This window comes from Schistocerca nitens, chromosome 8, assembly GCF_023898315.1.
Source record: "Schistocerca nitens isolate TAMUIC-IGC-003100 chromosome 8, iqSchNite1.1, whole genome shotgun sequence".
Taxonomy (NCBI): Eukaryota; Metazoa; Arthropoda; class Insecta; order Orthoptera; family Acrididae; genus Schistocerca; species Schistocerca nitens.
The window spans coordinates 126227177-126244906 of record NC_064621.1 but is presented as its reverse complement, the minus strand read 5'-3'; the positions used below and the strand labels follow the sequence as shown (position 1 = coordinate 126244906).

Below are 17730 nucleotides of genomic sequence, written 5' to 3'. Positions count from 1 at the left end.
TGGGAAGCAGTAGTTAGTATCCCTAGTTCCCTAAACAGGCCTCTGCAGGATGTTCTTGAGTTCACACCACATATAACTCTCACTGCACGTTTTTGTGCCCAGAAAACTTTAGCTTGGCTTGATGAATTACCCCAAAAAATAATCCCATATGACATTATGGAATGAAAGTAAGCTTAGTATGCCAGCTTTTTCATTTTTATATCCCCTATGTCTGACAAAATTCGCATTGCAAACAGAGATTTGTTAAGACGCTTCAGCAGTTCTGTGGTGTGCTCCTCCCAGTTGAATTTATTATCAAGCTGTAATCCCAAGGATTTAACACTGTCCACTTCTTCTATCTTATTGTCATCGTATGTTAGACATACACTCTTGGGACACCCCTTACAAGTTCTGAACTGCATGTAGTGTGTTTTTTCAAAGTTTAGTGACAAAGAATTGGCTAGGAACCAGTGATTAATGTCCACAAATATTTTATTGGCTGATCTTTCTAAGACTACACTTGATTTGCTATTTATTGCAATGTTTGTATCATCAGCAAACAAAACAAACTTGGCATCTGGTAACATTACTGATGAAAGGTCATTGATATACACAAGAAAAAGTAAGGGCCCCAAAATGGAACCTTGTGGGACCCCTGTAGGGTTCCCAAGTTGCGATTTATTACGTCTTCCGACGCCTTAGCGTATTCCACTACCTGCCCTGCTAATGTGTGGAGCAACCGTGTATTATTCAGGACTTCCCCTTCCAATGTCCATATCTGAGTTGCATGCCAAGCTTCTGTTGCCCTACTCTCCTCTGCAAGTTGCCTCTCTGCTTCCACCGTTCCACTGTGTTGTTTAGTTCTTTTATATCGCTTTCTTCTGCAGTTCCAAAAACTGTCTTTAAAATTATTCCTCCTGCGTTCAGCCATCCTCGTTTCTGTCTTATCCGTGGCACTGCTTCCTCCATCTGTCCTACCTGCTTCCATAGCGTCTTATAAGCCTCATGCAATTTCTTATACTCCCCTGCAACTTCCTTCAGCAATCCCTTGCACTCTGCACATTGCCTAAGCTCTTCAAACACTTCCTCAAGCCTCCTTACTTCATTCCACATTTCCCATATGTTCCATACCAACCTTAATCCCCAAAGGTGACTCGACACCACCATATCTCCCTGCCTTGAGTACAGCACATCCCCATCCAGGTGCTGCACCCGTAAGGCGTTCACCCTGATGATGAAGCCAATGCTCCCCCTTTCAATGACTTGAGGAAAGGGATCACCATCACCCTTCCTCCCTTTTCAAAAGGACTGCTGTCCGCAGTAGGCTATATTCGAAAATACATACAACAAATGGAAATACCATGCCTAATTACTATATACAAACCCAATGATACATGACATGAAAACAAAAAAAACTGCAAATACTCTACTACTTTCTGGATCGCAAAGCATATTGTAATTCATGCTGGACTCTATCTTCCTGGTTTTCTCTGTGCTTAGCACTTCTCTTCACTCTCTCTTTCTTCCTCTTTCCTTCCTGTGACATGCCTGGAATCACATCTGGGCAACCCTTAAATGACCATAACTGCCCAATGTGTACTATTGTTGTTCTAGTTGTCAGCTGAAGCTTAACATTAATGGGGGATGTGGTTTCAGCAACTTGGTATGGCCTTGATACCTTGTGAGGAACTTTTTCGTTTTCCCTTTCTGCTTATAGGGGCTGGACAGCATTACCCATTGCCCCTCTCTATACTACAGTAAACTTCCTTTCCGCTTTACTGCGTCTTCCTGCCTTTCCAAAGCCTTTGTATTCGCCTTTTGTACCAATTTCCAAACATACCGAATTGTTCTTGTGAATTGACATACAGATCCATCAGTCCTTCCTTTTTATAGCCTTACCAAATCAAACGGTGACAGCATTTTTCGCCCGTACACTACCTCATATGGAGACAAACCGGTATTTGTATGGACTTTTGCATTGTACGTACATACAATATGTTTAAAATACTCGTCCCACTGATGGTGATGAGAATCCACATAAAAACTCAGCATCTTCCCAATTATTGTGTACCCGTTCTGTTCTTCCGTTGGCCTGTGGATGAAACACGCTCATCCTCAACTTTTTTACGTACAACAATTCACACAGTTCCTTCATTAAATCCGACATAAAGATGGTCCTTTGGTCAGTAATTATTGTCTCTGGTACACCAAATTTCAAAATCCAGTTGTTTAAAACGTTCTCGCGACCATTGCTGCCTGTTGATTCGGCATAGCCACCATATCCACATAACTCGAAAACTGGTCTGTTATTGTCAGAAAGAATCTGTTCCCCGATGGCGTTCGCCCAAAAGGTCCTAAGACATCGATCCCCAGCATAGAGAATGAACATGTCGCTTCTGGCAATCGTTGTAGCTGTATCTGTTTCTGATCCAAATCTGCTCTCTGCGTAGATGGTATACAATTCTTGACATACTGATCCACATCTACTTTCCTACCTCTCCACCAATACCTCTCTGTCACTCCCCTATTCGTCGCTCTACACCATCCACCACCAGATAACACGTGATCATGTTCTTCCTTTAAAGCCTCATCCCTCAACTTCGCTGGCACTATTACCCTTGGCCCTAACTTCGTTTCCCTGCACAGAAGACCATTGTACATATTAAATTGTGGCTGTGTCCGATACAATTTACAATCGTTGTCCGTGACCTGTAATTCTTGCCGTACTGCTATGTCATAACCTATGACTTCTACTTTTGCCACCATCCTACTTAGTACATCCGCATTACCGTGCTTCTTCCCAGGCTTGTGCACCACCTTGTAGTCGAATTCACTTAGCCTCACGGCCCATCTAGCGAGCCTAGTGGACGGATCCTTCAACCCCAACTACTACTTCAATGCAGCATCTGTCAATACCCGAAATCTTCTCTCGTATAAATAACATTTAAAATATGTGATTCCATAGATTACACTAAGCATCTCCCTCTCTGTTGTTGAGTAATTCCTCTCCGCTGCATTCAGCTGCCTAGACGCAAAGGCTACAGGATGTTCTTTCCCATCAATTTCCTGACTAAGAACACACCCTAATGCTTGATTCGATGCATCGCATGATAGTATAAACTCCTTTCCAAAATCTGGAAACACAAGAACAGGACTTGATGTTAACACTTCTTTCAGTTTGTAAAACGCTTTCTGACACTCTTCTGACCGCTCAAATTTCACACCCTTCCGTAACAATAGTATCAACGACTGTTCTAAATCTGCCAAACCCTTCACGAACGTTCGACAGAAATTGCAAATTCTGATGAATGACTGCAATTCCCTAACTAGTTTCGGTCCTTGAAAATCCCTTACAGCCTGTACCAAACTCGGATCTGTTCACACTACATCCTTACGGATAACATGCCCCAAATATTTTACTTCTTCTGATGCAAAATGACACTTCTCCAGGCTCTACGTCAAACAATCTGATCTTAACCTCATAAAGACTTCCCTTAACCGCTGTCTATGTTGCTCCACACTACTTGAAAACACTGTAATGTCATCCAAATAGACAAGACACTGCCATGGTTTCAAACCCGTCAATACACTGTCTAGCAATCTCTGAAACGTTGCTGGAGCGTTTTTCAAACCGAATGGCATTGTAATGTAAAGGTAATGGCCTCCAGGAGTAGAGAAAGCAGTTTTTGAACGATCCTCTGGAGCCACCTCTAACTGATGATATCCACTTGTCAAATCCGTCGTAGAAACGTACTGTCACTGTCATAAATGATTCAAAGTCTCTGATATGTTTCGAATTGGGTATGCGTCCGTTACTGTCTTATTATTGAGGTATCGGTAGTAAGAACTGAATCCGTATTTTTTAGTTCCATCCATAGATTTTTTAGGCACAATGACAATGCCCACTCCCCAGCAACTGTTACTAAGCTCTGTAATACTGTCCGCAAGCTGCTGATCAATGTCATCCTCCACAATCGGCTGCAAATACCTCGGTATTCTGTATGGTTGATGGTAAACAGGTGCTTCATTCCCTGTTGTTATCCTATGTTGAACTAATGGAACTGCTGGTAACGGCCCTTGTGGAAAAAACAAATCCTTAAATTCCCACAATAGTTCTTCCATATTCTCTCTTTCTCCTTTCAAATTCTTAATTTTGTCATGCAATGCAGTTCTATCGGCATTTAGTGGTTGATCGCTTTGCCTATCTCTCGAACACTAGTCTTCGTCATCTAGCACATCCAAATTTGCTACTAAAACTCCTTTTCTCAAATTTGCGTCTACAGTGCTAAAATTATCCACGTTCACAGGAACTACTCGCCCGTCGTTGCCCTCCTGGACGCGTACAACACTATGTTTCACAAAACAACCAAATCGACCCAAAACTTCATTATCCTCCAATGGTTCAATGACACATACTGTACCCACAGGTAGATTTGACTCCACACTTACGCAAAGCGACTTCCCGGTGCCACCAGACACAAACTCATGGGAATTAAGCCTTAATGCTAATGTACGCGGTTCAATTGGTTTGTTCATTACGTTGAACGCCGCTCGTGACAGCTCTGCATTGACAGCTGTTTCCCCTAGCTGAAATAACATCCCACCAAGTTCCACAGTTCATTGTCCACACATTTAGGCATGATGTTGATGCAAGAAATCTACTCCTAGGATCATGTCGTAGCCCTCCCTTACCCATGGTACTACCTCCATGTGTGCATTAAATCGGACTTTCTCTATTCGAAAGTCAACTGTTACCGGCCCCAAAGGTGTGACCTCCTTATCCCCCACTCCACACAACCTACAACGTAGTGCCTCTAGCTTCCTTCATCCCATTATATTCCTAGTAGCCACTGACACTTGCGCCCCTGTGTCCAACAAAATCTTTAACTTTTTAGCTCCTATGGATCCTACCACTGAACATTCCATCTGTGCATACGTATTTGTAGCATTGAAATTAAACGGGAGCTCCCTTAGGTGGGTCTTGGGCCCCCTTTGCCATTTAACGCTTGTCAACCTCTCCTATCTCCACTTCTCCATCCTCCCCGCTGCCAATTTCCACCCCTTCCTTTATTCCTTGGTGACTGGGTACATTGCCTCTGCACATGTCCTGTATGACCACACTTAAAACATTTCACACCCACTGTAAACACTGTTTGCCTCTCGCGTACCCCTGTTGCTACGTCTGTTTCCTCACATTGAGTTGCTAGCCGAATGGCCAAAAACAAATCTTCACGCACTTTCCGTGACATATGCGCCGGTAACCCTCTCAAAAATACTTCAAGTGCCCTTTGCTCGGTCTCCTCCAACAGAACACTATTCGCTTCACCGCTCTGACCCAACTCGTAAGTATACTCATTAATTTCCCTTATCCTGTCAGAAAATTTCTCTGTCGTCTCCCCCGTCTCTTTGACATTGTATTTAACCTCTGTGTAAAGTACCGAGCGCTATTCTGTTTTTTGTACCCTTGTGAAAGCCCTTCCTTTAACTGCTTAAACTCTCCTGCCTTCCTTAAGGCCTCAGAACACCTTACATATGTTTTCACTTCACCCATTAATCTAATCTTGGATATATATAACAACTGTTCGTCAAACCAACCATTCATCACCGCTGAAGTCCTCCACAAACAAACGCACATCCTCAGATGCCTTTCCAGAAAAAGGAATAATCAGACTTGCGGCAGCTGGATCAATCTCCTGCACCCTAGGCAACAACGACTGATCAGATGCGGTTTCCCACTCACTTCTAGATGTTAATTCATTTCTTAACCGTGTATTGTCTGCTTTCAATTGTGCTACTTTATCCAACAAAATCCGTACCACTTCTGGTTCCAACACACCTCACATGCCTAACTCTGCCATTGTGTTGCTTTCGTTCCCAGTTAGTCCTGAAACAAAACATTTAAGTACAAGAGTAACCCAAATCCCTACATCTCAGTATCATCATACTCGGTAACATCATACTCAAACCAAAACAAAAGTAATTAAATGCCACGAAAAAAATAACTCTTACTGCCCCAAATACACTAACACTTATTCTGTCAAAAACATAATGTGCCTACGCAAAACATCCAAAATTGGCTGCCAGGATCCATACTCAAAACACAAACAAAAAAAGAAAGGAAATGTCCAACACTGAAAAGAAACCTGGTCAAAACTCACCACATCTTGTGACTGTAATGCAGGTGGTGGGCCCGAACGTCGTACTGCACTGACGACATCCACTATTCTAACACCAAATTTAGTGGCAACTTCTGCCACCAAATGTAACACAACACCAAACGTAGTGGGAAGAGGCAGAAGGCACCATCCAATTGATTTATTGTTTCCAGTTGCAGTGCCCCTGCTCCTCTCGATCTGCATCACTGGGTCCCACAATGCTGAGGACACCACTTCGCTGTCTGCAAAATGGCTTGGCGCCGAATGGCTGCCTCAATGACCCATGCACGCACTGTGTGCTGGCCTTGTGCGCCAGCGCAGTTGCAGCATCATCAGGGTGCTGGAAGTCGACTCAGCAGTCTGCGTCCCTGCGACTCAATGCGACTCAGTGTGAGTTGCAGGCGGCCAGCTGCATGCCTGTCGCTGAAGTGGCTGAGATCGCAGCGACCATAGCGACCGTGATCCGATCTGTGACCCTCACTTCGGGATGCCTTCAGCGTGTGTTGGAACCCAGGACGCCTACCTACGGTAGCAAGCCGTGAAGTGGCCCACTGCTGGCTGGCTACGGACCTTGCGTCAGCCTCAGAGTGTCGAACCAGTGACCCACTGTGGACTGGAACGCTGCTGCCCCATCTGCTGCTGCGTGTAACTGGTGATGTGACACCCAGGAGAGCTGCCACACTTGAATGAATCTCGTTAGAAACCCTCACCTATTTATACAGGGCTGTATGCCTCTGTTTTGCCATAAGAGCCGCTTCTTGTCACATACTCATAACACGCTACGTAGGCCAGTGGGCCCCTTCTGCCTTTGATTTGCGACAAGCAAAACCGCTACATATATTCTTTCAGCAATTTGATGGCCCTGTGGCCTCTATTCTACTTCGAAACTGTTGGTATGCATAACTCACTGCAATCCGGCCTGCACCTGCCTGTAACTTGTGCTCAGAATATTGCACAAAACTAACTTTCCCTGTCCTAAACGGTGGTGGCGCTACAGTCATGACAGAAGTGCAACCCTTCCACAGATTGCTGCAGATTTCAGTGCTGAGTCATTAACAAATTTCATCGTGCAAATCATTCAATGAAGCATCATCGATGCGGGCTTTCGGAGCTGCAGGCCTACTCGTGTACCCTTGATGACTGCATGACCCAAAGCTTTATGCCCTGTCTGGGCCCTTTAACACCGACACTGGACTGTTGATGATTGAAAACATGTTGCTTGGTTGGATGAGTCTCATTTCAAATTGTATCAAGCAGAAGGACATGTACGGGTATGGAGACAACCTCATGAATCCATGGACCCTGCCTGTCAGCAGGGGACAGTTCAAGCTGGTGCAGCCCCTGTAACAGTGTGGAGCATGTGCAGATGAAGTGATATGGGACACCTGATACATCTAGGTCCGACTCGGACAGGTGACACATACGTAAGCAGCCTGTCTGATTACCTGCATCTGTTCATGTCCATTGTGCATTCCAACGGACTTGGGCAATTCAAACATGACAGTGTCACACCCCACACGTCCAGAATTGCTACAGAGTGGCCCAATGAACACACTTTTGAGTTTAAACACTTCTGCTGGCCACCAAACTCCCCAGACATGAACATTATTCAGCATATTTGGGATGCCTTGCAACATGATGTTCAGAAGGGATCTCCACCCCCTTGTACTCTTACAGATTTATGGACAGTCTTGCAGGTTTCATGGTGTCAATTCCCTCTAGCACTTCTTCAGACAATAGTCGAGTCCATGCCATGTTGTGTTGCAGCAGTTCTGCCTGATCTTGGCCTGCTACACGATATTATGCAGGTGTACCAGTTTCTTTGGCTCATCAGTGCAGTTCCACAATGCCAGTACTATACTCCCACTTTTTGTATCTCAGATGGTTTACTCAGAACATCACATTCACCGTTTACTACTAGGCTAAGCAAATTGATGTGATGTGACCTGATGCAGAATGTGAACACAGCATGATGTGATGGTGTGATGACGTGACATAATGGTCATTGTGAATTTGCCTTTAACCTAGGTATTTTTTCTGCACTGACTCATATTACAGTGGTGTATTGTGCTTTTGTGTCGACTTAAACTTTATTTTATTATCATGCTTTGTTTTTGTTACAAATTGCTTAGTTTTTGTAGTAACAGAACAGAACTGATGCTTGCATTGTATGTAAATAAGAACATAAACTGATGAATCAATTTTCATTAAATAACCATTTATCATGTGGAAACTGCTCTGTTGGAAAACAGTGGTATAGTCGTTTATGACATGAACTGCCACATACACAAAATAGATAAGCTAAATTGGCTACATGTATTTCCTTATAAATATTATTTGATGTGTTTGGCTGTACATATTTTCGCTAGGAACCAAATACTGATGTTTGGAAATGTTTTACTTCTCATAAATTTAATATATTAACTTGATCAAAAATATCAATTATGAAGTTTACTGTGGACATTAATAAACTTTACCTTTACTATACTTTGACCTTTTCTGTCATGTATGGTATCTCATAACCTCACTATCACAATCTCGTACTAGGCTAAGTGAACCAACATGACGTGACATCCAGTGTGATTACAACCTGACATTGACCTGACATGACAGGTGAAACAGCAGCATATAAAAATGTGTGTTTGCAAACTCATTCTTAAAATGTATCACTTATTTCTCCTAAAGTGATGCTTCAACTTGCAACTGATGTGACAGCACCCACATTCCAGTGGTGTTACCTTTTATGATGATACTATTGTTATCAGTATTTTATTAGTCTTATAATACATATTTTACAGATAATCTGATCATATTGCACAGGAGATATGTCAAATTAGCTACAGTTTTATGTTTAACACAATTTTGAACTACTGATAGCCTTGGGAGAGCCAGCCCCAACAAAACTCTACCATTTGCAAGCAAGATATATGAGACAGGCGAAATACCCTCAGACTTCAAGAAGAATACAGTGCTCCCAATCCCAAAGAAAGCAAGTGTTGATAGGTTTGAAAATTGCCAAACTATCAGTTTAATAAGTCACGGCTGCAAAATACTAACACAAATTCCTTACAGACAAATGGAAAAATTAGTAGAAGCTGAGCTCAGGGAAGATCAGTTCGAATTCCATAAAAATGTTTGAACACATGATGCAATACTGAGCCTATAACTTATCTTAGAAGATAGCTTAAAGAAAGGCAAACCTACATTTCTAGCGTTTGTAGACTTACAGAAAGTTTATGACATTGTTGATTGGAATATTCTCTTTCAAATTCTGAAGATGGCAGGGGTAAAATACATGGAGCAGAAGGCCATTTACAGTTTGTACAGAAACCAGATGGCAGTTATAAGAGCCGAGAGGCACGGAAGAGAAGCAATGGTTGAGAAGGGAGTGATACAGGGTTGCAGCTTGTCCCCGATGTTGTTCAGTGTACATTGAGCAAGCAGTAAAGGAAATAAAGGAAAAATTTGGAGTAGGAATTAAAATCCACGGAGAAGAAATAAAAATTTTGAGGTTTGCCGACGACACTGGATTTCTGTCAGAGCAGCAAAGGGCCTGGAAGAGCAGCTGACCGGAATTATACAGTGTCTTGAAAGGAGGATGTAAGATGAAAATCAACAAAAGCAAAATGAAGATAATGTAATGTAGTCTAATTGAAGCAGGTGATGCTGAGGATATTAGATTAGGAAATGAGACACTTAAAGTAGAAGATGAGTTCTGCAATTTGGGGAGCAAAACAACTGGTGATGATCGAAGTAGAGAGGATGTAAAATGTAGACTGCCAATGGGAAGAAGAGAAATTTGTTAACTTCGAGTGTACATGTAAGTCTCAGGAAGTCTTTTCTTGAAAGTTTGTGTGGAGAGTCGCCATGGATGTGAAACATGAATGATAAATAGTTTAGACAAGAAGAGAACTGAAGCTCTCAAAATGTGGTGCTACAGAAGAATTCTGAAGATTAGATAGGTAGATCACGTAACTAATGAGGAGGTACTGAATGGAGTTGGGGAGAAGAGGAATTTGTGGCACAACGTGACTAGAAGAAGGGATCGATTAGTGGGACACGTTCTGAGTCATCAGGGGATCATCCATTGAGTACTGGAGGGAAGTACAGAGGGTAAAAATCGTAGAGGGAGACCAAGAGATGAATGCACTAAGGAGATTCAGTACAATGTAGGTTTCGATAGTTACTCAGAGATAAAGCTTGCACAAGATAGAGTAGCATGGAGAGATGCATCAAACCAGTCTCTGGACTGAAGATCACAACAACAACAACAACAACAACAATATTATGAAACTGTTTTTCTTGCAATGTACATATTTTCTAAATTTTCTAAACATTATTTTATAAACACAGTGTTAATTTGACATTGCGATATTGTTGAAGATAGATCAATCACCATGTTCAAATGATTATTTCGTCATTCATGGATTCGTACTTCAGGAACAGCATTTTTCTACTAGTTGATGTACTTATCTCTTCAGTGAATGTATCTGCATGCTCAGTGTGTCTGTACTTGTCAATTTTTGTAAATTTTCATTCCCCTATAGTAGAAAGTTATTTCTACAATTTTAGGGGATGTTTTAAAAGCATGACTTTTATTGTACATACATATGTTCGAAATGAGCTTCACCAGTTAGCTCAACTTTATGGCACAAAACAGTTATAATTACAAAGAGGTGCAGTTCAGGAAAAAGTAATAAGTTTGAGTTCTGGAATAATGGAAAAGACTGTTTTCTTTGAGGTGCTGCACATATTTTCCTAATGATTACTTTTTATAGTAGCATGAATCATGACATATGTCTTGAATTTACGCCAAAACGTAAATCATATCTAATAGCAGATTCAAAGAAACTATGGTATACAGCTATCTAGCTGTTCATATCTGTTACCTCAAATATTACAATCAATGCAAATGTAAGACTTCTTAGTTTAGTGACTGAATAAGTAATGTGTATCTGACGGCTTACACTTTCATCCAATTTCGACTCCAAGAATCACGATTTTTATGTTTGATACCAGAGTTGTTAGTTTTGGCTGTTCACTTATGATATGTAAGCAGCAGTCATTGGAGCCATGCTTCTAGATTATTTAGTGTGTTTGTGGTATCACCAAAACTATCTTCTTAGTTTCTTTTTCACTACTGATAACGGGAGGTAGATAAAAAGCCTTGAGGGATTCGTTTTGCATAATTAATAGCATTAGATGTTGTGATTACTCTTTGGTACCTTTTTCTCAGGTAAGGCGTGAGCCACTTCAGTGCACTACATCTATGAACAGTCTGTAGGGGAGTATAGAATGTTTCATTGAATGCAATGCTTACATGTGGTCACAGAAGTTGCCATCAATTTTATTGGTTTTGTCCACCGAGGAGTTAAATTTTTTTTTCAATGAATTGGTTGGTCACACTCCAGGTGATTTTTCCCGTTTTGAAATCCATGTTGGTTTTTGAAAACATCATACTTGGTAATAGTTTTTTACTTTTACTTTTAAACACATCAGGCAAGTATGGGAGGATAGGGACTGGGTCATAATTTGCCACATCCTCTTTTGATCATTGTTTTTGTATGATGGTTTCACCTCTGCATACCTACATATGTCATGTAAATTTACTTCTTCAAATGATGGATTCATTATTAAAGACAAAGGATGTGTTGTTTTATCATGCATAATCTTAATTATCTTGGTGAGTATTCCATTTCTTCATGATAGTTTTCAATGGCAAAATATTATTGTCTTACATTTTCAGTTGAAACTCTATGAAATTATTCTGGTTTGTTACAAATAAATTTATGCTGTTTCGAAAAGTGAACACTTCTGCATTAGATTTTGTAACATTTCCGAAAATGTTAAAGAAAAACTGTGATATATGGGGAGGGATAATGGTAGTGTTCTTACTTTATATAATTATTTAAATTTCTTATTAGTTAAATGTTGCAACTAATTCTGGTTTAAGAAGTGGTCATAATGCATTTCATTGTGTCATAAAATAAGCCAATTATTTAACCTTTTTGGAAGAGTTCATAACAATTTATAATGTATCTTATAGTCATCAAAGTCTGGATGTTTATTGCATTGCATTTCCCTATGTAATTCTATTTTTCTCACACTAGATGCATTTTATGTTTGCTACTGCCTTTTTGTGCAGATCTTAGGTTGGAATGATTAATTGAATATGCCTACAAAACTTCTTAGAAATTTGTCAAAGTCCTCATCACTTGACATACTATGAACTATGGGCCACTTCACTGCAGTTATCATCTCACAGAACAAAAATTTATTTTGCACACAGCCTTTCATACCATCCATTCATTCATTCATTCATTTATTCATGGCAGCATCATAAACAATGAAGAACGCTCATAAATTCCTAAATCTGAGCATACCTTGTTCTTGCTATTGACTGCCGCTAGGTGGTTGTGTTTCGAAAGACAGTCCATCTATCTTGGTTTTAATATTAAGTCACAACCGACAACAGAAAGAATTATTTATTCAGAATAGTATGAGACTCGATTTATTCAGTTTGTTCACACAGTTCTCCCCAGAATAAATTATGCTTTTAGAAATGTGTATCCAACACCCTTCCTTTCATGTGTATTAAAAATTATTAAAATACAATCAAGTATCCAAGGTTCTCGGGTGTCCAGCCAGATCCGTTCTTCGAAGTTCCACGATATTTCGATGGATAACCGTTCCGCCATCATCAGGTGGTGCTGATGGAATGATCTGTCTGCGCTGTGTCCGTGGTATTTATGTCCGCGGGGTCCCGAGTCGTACCCCGGCGCGGGCGGCCGGCGGGGCGCCGCTTGGTGGGAGGGGTGGGGGAAGCTGCACCCACGCCCGGTGGTAGGCGCAGTCCATCTCCGTCCGCCATGGCGGAAGGATCTCGCGTCCGCTCGTGCTGTTGCTCTTTGATGGTGTTTAATAACGGTTTCCAGGGCTTGCTAAGCTGAAACCCGGTGTCCCTGTTGATGGGGTTATCTGTTACTCGAATTTCTATGGCCTCCTTGTAGATTCTGTCCCAGTAAGCACTTGTGGCAGTCAGAACTCAATGGACTTCATTGGCCGCCTGAAGGAGATGACAGTACAAGAATCCGACCTCATGGTCAGCTTCGATGTCGCCTCATTATTCACACGTGTCCCGCTGGAAGATTCTCTCCACTTAATCAGTGAGAAATTCGGGCCTGAACTGACACAACTGTTCAGGCACGTGTTAACATCGACGTACTTTGTCTTCAACGGTCAATACTACGAGCAGACCGATGGAGTAGCCATGGGGAGCCCACTCTCCCCAATGGTGGCCAACCTGTTCATGGAGAGTTTCGAAGAGGAAGCACTGGAAGCCGCCGAACTGAAACCTGTATGCTTCTTTCGCTACGTGGACGACACGTTCGTCATCTGGCCACATGGACAGGAACAGCTACAGATATTTCTGCAACATCTAAATTCGGTCCATAGTAACATTCAGTTCACGGTGGAGACTGAGGAAGATGGAAAACTACCCTTTCTTGATGTCCTAGTGGAACGTAGGTATGATGGCTCACTGGGTCACAGTGTGTACCGAAAGCCCACACACACTGACCTGTACCTACATGCGTCCAGCTGCCACCATCCGGCGCAGCTTAATCGAATGCTCAACACCTTGGTACATAGAGCACACACGATATCTGATGAGCAGAACTTGACAACGGAGCTCAAACACCTGGAGACCGTGTTCCGCAAGAATGGGTATGGCAACCGCCAAATCCAAAGGGCCTTCCGACAACAGAAGGTGCAGCAAGAACCGAGATGAAGAAGAACCCGAAGAAGAAAAGCAAGCTCTGGCCTTTCTGCCATTTGCTGGCAATGTGTCGTCAAAAATAGGAAGACTGTTAAGGCGACACAAGATTCACACAGCCTTCCGGCCACCAGCAAAGATTCGTGACCTACTAGGAACGGCAAAAGATGACGTAGGGCTGAAGAAAGCGGGCGTATACAAAATCCCGTGCGGCTGTGGCAAATCCTATATCGGCCAAACAAATCGCACGGTCGAGGACCGATGCAAAGAACACGAACGTCACACCCGCTTACGCCAACCCAGCAATTCGGCCCTAGCAGAACACTGCATTGAAGCCGGACACACAGCGAAATTTGAAGAGACAAAAATCCTGACTGCCACAAGTGCCTACTGGGACAGTATCTACAAGGAGGCCATAGAAAGTCGAGTAACAGATAACCTCATCAACAGGGACACCGGGTTTCAACTTAGCAAGGCCTGGAAACCGTTATTAAACACCATCAAAGAGCAACGGCACGAGCGGACGCGAGATCCTTCCGCCACGGCGGACGGAGATGGACTGCGCCTACCACCGGGTGCCCGCGCCGCGGTACGACTCGGGACCCCGCGGACATAAATACCACGGACACAGCGCAGACAGATCATTCCATTAGCACCACCTGATGATGGCGGAACGCTTATCCGCCGAAATATCGTGGAACTTCGACGAACTGATCCGGCTGGACACCCGAGAACTTTGGATACAGCACATTCGCCAGGAAAGCCTGAGATCTCATACAATCAAGTAATTTCTGTGAATTGAATGAATGTTTCATTGGTTATTACTATACCCCTGATACATAAAAATATGAGTGTTTCCTATTGTGTGATAATATTCCATTAATCATGCCAACAAAATTATTATCCAATGCATGATATGCTCATTCTTCATTCTATTTATAAACCTTCTGACAGTTACAAGTGCATTAATTACTCTTATGAAAACATTATGATGGTTTTATATGCTAAATTTGTATGTGGTTCATATCATACAATCTACTGACAGTATTTCTTTGGATATTAATAACCTAGCAGGTAAATAACTATAATTGACTTATAAATACAGACAGCCTCTTGTAATTTTTCGAGCCTCAGTTCATTCCAAAAGCGTAAAAAAATCTACCTTAAATGAGAACATATGCAAGTGAATCACTTCTTGTAATGATAGTACAATATGACCATAAAAGCAATAAAAGGTCTGTAAATTCATGTGACAAGAGGTACAGTAGATGATTCAGTTCGAATTATGCCCTTGTTATTTGGGTATAAAAGTCAACATTTCGTTACTGTGCGCTTATTCACATAATTAATGAGTGCAAAAAGTATAATAGCTTAAAATTTTATTATAATAACGAATGACTATTCATGTTCATCAGTTTAATTTATAAATGTGCTTCTTTTTCTTATCATCCACTCTGGTAACCGCCATTTGTGGGTTATGTTCATCTTAACAACTCTTTCATGGAGCATTACTGGTGTAAGGTACATGGCTACAGTACTGCATATAGATTAACTATATGAAACATGACTCATAATATTTTTGTAGATAAATCTTAAGGTAGTTGGAAAACAACTGCTTCATAATGGGTATCTTCTCTAGTAACAATATATGGCCAGTTATGTTATCTAACTGCTCTCATGATACCGACAAAGCTGTTGCCCAAACGGTCAAATCGAAATTTAGCTTTTCTCCCAAGTCATTACATTTGAGGACATTCCCTATACAAACTTTAGTTATTAACATGAACTGGAAACTATTCTTCACTTCATTTCTGGATTAAAATATTTTATGTATTGCTACAAATGCTTATTCTAAATCACTTAACACACACCACACACACACACACACACACACACACACACACACACACACACACACACACACACACACACATATATATATATATATATATATATATATATATATATATATATATATATTCTTTTGTTTTTAAGGAGAAGCTTTGAATTCATTAAATTGGAATAATTGAAAGACTACTAAATTTTCTTAGATAAATAAAACCTGCATTGTTTCTAAGATGCTCATTCCAATTTAGTAAGAAATATATACAATAAATAAAATATTACCAACATCTCAATATTTATCCTTTGTAACTATGACAAAAATGTGAAATATTGATACATTGTTTGATGTGTGTACTTCTTATACACTATGAACATACAATGAAAGCCATAATGAGATTTTCACTCTGCAGCGGAGTGTGTGTTGATATGAAACTTCCTGGCAGATTAAAACTGTGTGCTCGACCGAGACTCGAACTCAAGACCTTTGCCTTTCGCGGGCAAGTGCTCTACCAACTGAGCTACCGAAGCACGACTCGTGCCCAGTACTCACAGCTTTACTTCTGCCAGTACCTCATCTCCTACCTTCCAAACTTTACAGAAGCTCTCCTGCGAACCTTGCAAAACTAGCACTCCTGAAAGAAAGGATATTGCGGAGACACAGCTTAGCCACAGCCTGGGGGATGTTTCCAGAATGAGATTTTCACTCTGCAGCGGAGTGTGCGCTGATATGAAACTTCCTGGCAGATTAAAACTGTCTTAAATCTGCCAGGAAGTTTCATATCAGCGCACACTCCGCTGCAGAGTGAAAATCTCATTCTGGAAACATCCCCCAGGCTGTGGCTAAGCCATGTCTCCGCAATATCCTTTCTTTCAGGAGTGCTAGTTCTGCAAGGTTCGCAGGAGAGCTTCTGTAAAGTTTGGAAGGTAGGAGATGAGGTACTGGCAGAAGTAAAGCTGTGAGTACCGGGCGTGAGTTGTGCTTCGGTAGCTCAGTTGGTAGAGCACTTGCCCGTGAAAGGCAAAGGTCCCGAGTTCGAGTCTCGGTCGGGCACACAGTTTTAATCTCCCAGGAAGTTTCAATGAAAGCCATGTTTCACAGGCATATGAGTCATTGAACACTTCTGTATTGTGCCAAAAAATTAGGCTGGAGCTGGGTATCAGTCTATCCACATGTCTATGCGTTTTGAAGAATGGTAAGCATATCTGATTAAATTTTTAAGCTGAGTAGATGAATACTCATAATGCTCTACTGAACTGAATTTAGGAATGTTGGGACACATTAGAGTTGAAAAATAGTGATCTGTCATTTCTGTGAATGTTCTGTAAAATGCCTTTTACTGTCAGAAAAATTATCATTCTAATCAGGGCAAATCGAGATGCAACTTATAATTTTTCATAGCGTGATTTTATACCATAGAAACCATAACAAAGATGAGATAAAGGGTGCAGCAGGAGTGAAAATAATCAAGGTTAGTTTGCAGCTAGGATTGTAGTCAAACAACACCATACACTTAAAATGAAGCTGTGCTTTGTTACCTGTTAAATTTCCTGTTATGATGAAATCAAGGACAGATATCTCTGTAGAAGAGCAATAATTTGGGTGATGGTGGACTGTGTTTATATGTAGTACAATGCAACAAAATGTGTTGCAATGTACATCATGAATAAATGGAGTTCATATATAAAATAATATAAAGTGCAAGTTCTAATAGGAAAGATGCAATCATGCCTGCAATAGACACAGATGCCGCATAACTGTCACATCAGCAAACTTTCCAGTGGAATTAAGATGCTGAAACATAAAATAAGTCTATATAGAGAATTAGTGATGGTTAAGGTACATGTCTAATAACATAATAACTCATTTTAATCGAATATCAACATTATTATTCACAATTAATTTAGAGGCACAAATTGACATTTATAGAGACTGAAGAAGAAGAAGTTGGGTGGCAAGAAGGACTGTAACCCACATTT

General features: G+C 41.2%; 1 non-coding gene across 1 annotated transcript; it reads left to right on the top strand.

Annotated features, from left to right (window-relative positions):
- Positions 1-16730: 16730 nt before the first annotated feature.
- Trnas-uga (transfer RNA serine (anticodon UGA)) lies at positions 16731-16805 on the top strand. Its single transcript has one exon. It is a non-coding gene; the product is annotated as a tRNA-Ser (tRNA).
- Positions 16806-17730: the final 925 nt, after the last annotated feature.